Here is a 3,452-nt window from a genome sequence, read left to right on the forward strand (position 1 = left end):
TGGAAACACTTGGAAACATCTGGGAACACCTGGAAACACATGAAAACACCTGGAAACACTTGGAAACATCTGGGAACACATGGAAACACATGGAAACACCTGGAAACACCTGGAAACATCTGGGAACACCTGGAAACACATGTGAACACCTGGAAACACTTGGAAACACATGGAAACACCTGGAAACACTTGGAAACACATGTGAACACCTGGAAACACTTGGAAACACCTGGAAACACATGGAAACACCTGGGAACACCTGGAAACACCTCTGATATATAAATCAAAATATATTTCTCTCATTTAGCAGCTGATAATTCATGACTTTTGTCTGACTCGTGATTTATTTTAACAGAACTAAAGAGCACGAGACAAACTGCAGCTGAACCAATAAATCAGGAAACACAAACAAACACAAACCAGATTAACGTTCAATAAATAAACAAACTTTGGTCCACTGTTCAATAAGAAGAAAAGTGATAATGACGGTGCCTGTTTGTCGTGTTAGCTAAATATCTCATGAACAACTGGACTGATTTAAATTGAATAATTAGACGTTCGTCTACAAGTGATGAAAACTTGGAGTGGACCCGATCCAACATGGCCACCAGAGCCAACCGAGCTTCAGAAAGCTCAGTTTTACAACATTTAGCTGATATTCGACCTGGTAGCTGAAAAACGAGCCGTGAAACATCCTGTGCTTTTGGACGATGGTAAAAAGAGTTGTTGACTCACCATGTCCACCAAGGTCAAAGTTCACCGTCAGTGTTTGATGCCGAGAAACGTGGACCCTAAACCAGCACGAAGCCACACAACGTCCATCAACGCCTGAGTATTAAATGGGACCCATTTGTTCGCCTTGAGGACGTGTGTCGTGGAAAAAGGGATTCCCAAAACAACCAGGTGTCAGCTTCATCAGATTTATCACAAAGCTTTGGAGAAGAGCCAGAAACCACATCAGTGCATTTACATGATCACTCTTATCCATGCTTGCACCGGTCCGAGGCTCCGTTCTGACTCCCTGAACCGAAGAGGTGAGTTTGTAGAAGCTTCCAGGAGCCAGTCCCTCCTGCCCTGTCCAGCTTTATCAGAACCGACTGCAGTCAGACGTGAGAGGAGTCTGGGAGCCAGCAGCTTCACGGACTCTCCAAGACAAAAGGACCATGGGACATTTTAATGTCTCTCACAAGAACAGGCAAAGAGCAGTGAACAGTACACGTTCCCGTGACACGAGGAGGAGCTGAAGACTCTGAACTGAGGCCGACTGGAAGCTGACTCGGCTCGGCCCGGTTGGAGCAAACGACACACGTGTGTGACGTGCACGGAGAACCGAGTCAGGAAGCTCCACTGATCCAAACTGAGCTTTGAAGACACTTGCAGAAACACCTCGAGGAGCGCTCACCTGCTCACTCGATGGCCCGCTGTAGGAAAGGTGCACGTACACGGAGAGAGCTGAGTGATCAGCAGCGCCTCCAGAAACTTAGAGGCTGCTGATAATCCAGGGTGGATCTCCAAAAGGTCCTCATTTTACGGCTAACACTTCTGATGATGACGTTCACAGACAGAACGGGGAACGTTCCACAACGGTCCGGGTTTTTACAGACACTTGTACGTCCTTCCTTCAGTCCAACGACGTCCAGTCAGGCCCTCTGGACAGGTTCTTTTGACTTGGTGGAAAATAACAAAAAGCCCGATGGAAGGACCATCAAGACGAACATCTTCATTTCAAAGGGTTAACCAGAGCAAGTTTCTGAAGTTTAAAGCCACTTCTTCTAATTCTATAAAGAAATATTAGTAAAATGAAAAACATGCTGCTCCAGAGAACCTGCTTCTTCACGTTGAGGGCACTGGTTTTAAACCAGTTCATTTTGTTAACTAGATGTTACATTTTGGTTCTGGTTGTAAATAAAACTGTTTATTTATGTTTTGAGCTCCTCAATGATTCAAAACCTCCATCATCTTTACCGGCGTCTTCCTTTTTGACTCGCAGGGGTCACTGGTGCCCATGTCCAGCAGTCACTGGGTGAGAGGCGGGGGACACCTGGACAGGTCTCCAGTCCATCACAGGGACACATAGGGACAATTTAGAGTCACCAGTCAGTCTAACATGCATGTTTTTGGTCTGTGGGAGGAAACTGGAGTACTGGGAGAAAACCCACGCAGCACAGAGAGAACATGTAAACTCCATCCAGAAAGGTCTTGGGCCGGGATTTGAACCGGCAACCTTCTCGCTGAGAGGCAACAGCTCTACCAACTGAGCCACCGTGCTGCCCTGATCATAAACAGTGTTACCCTTAACATTTATAAGGTTCTACTAATCAAAGTGGGACTGAAGAGAAACTGCCTGTGGGGCGGCCACCAAGTTTTTAGGGATGGCCAGGTGGACTTTATTCTTCTTTACAACAATAATTTATTTTATTTATTTAACAAAACTCTTCCTATTAGATCCTGATTCATGCTCAATAATCCAGGTCGATGAATCTAACCAGGTTAAGTCAGCTCCTCTGGAGGATTCTTCTTGTTGAAACATTTCATCTTTAATCCAAAGGACTTCTTCAGTCTGAGGAGCTGCAACAAACTCAGTCTTATAAATAGCACCTCCTCATAGTGGATCAACCAGTTTGGTGGTGGTTTCTGTTGCAACAAGAAGAACCCGTCCAGAGGACCTGACTTAACTTTGTTAGACCTGAACACGAGTCAGGTCGTTCCCATTAGTTTAAAACCAGACAAAGTCAGGAAAGTATATTTCCACACTTTTTTAAATGTGTGGCTCAACTTTTCACAAAGTTCAAGATAAAAAAATCCTGAGCTTCAGTTATCCTCCAGCAGTACTTGATTTTATTGTTTTTAGATCCAAGACATTTGAAAGAAACACAAAGCCTCAAACACTGAGGTCAGAGTTGGATTAAAGTGTGACGACAAGTTAAACCCACGACCGCAGCTCGTCCCGTCTGAAGACACGACAACAAGTCCAGTTCAGCCGTGACCTGCAAGTTCAGGACACGACTGAACTCTGGAGCTGCAGACCTACACACACAGAAAATCTTTATCTGAGTCTGTTTGCCTCGATGCTCCAGACTGAACCTGAATAACCACAAGAAGCTCTGAAGTTCGGCTGAAGGAGCCGAAGAAGCTGCTCTGCAGGGACTCACACGGCTGTTGGCAGCTTTTCAACACCTGTGCTCTGCAGCACAAACTCAGCTCGAAGCCACGGCCTCTTAAAAAAGACCCAACGTCTTTGTGTCTCACTGAGCAACTGATAAACCAAACAAAGGTCATGAAAAGTCCAGTTCCACTGCTGCGGCAGAGAAATGCAGAAATAAAAACCAGCCGAAGCTTTCTGAGGATTTACAGCTACTTTCCTGCAAAATGCACTGAAAGACACTGAAAGACACTGAAAGACAGTGAAAGACAGTGAAAGACACTGAAAGACACTGAAAGACACTGAAAGA

The 3,452-nt window shown here is 45.2% G+C and overlaps 1 protein-coding gene across 1 annotated transcript in view; it reads right to left on the minus strand.

The window, feature by feature from the left end:
• LOC119417972 (C-1-tetrahydrofolate synthase, cytoplasmic) overlaps positions 1-3,452 on the minus strand; it is a 10,220-nt gene that overhangs the window by 6,352 nt on the left and 416 nt on the right. The gene's annotated exons all lie outside the window — the stretch shown is intronic.

The sequence above is a fragment of the Nematolebias whitei genome, chromosome 12 (assembly GCF_014905685.2).
Source record: "Nematolebias whitei isolate Nwh7 chromosome 12, NemWhi1, whole genome shotgun sequence".
Classification (NCBI taxonomy): Eukaryota; Metazoa; Chordata; class Actinopteri; order Cyprinodontiformes; family Rivulidae; genus Nematolebias; species Nematolebias whitei.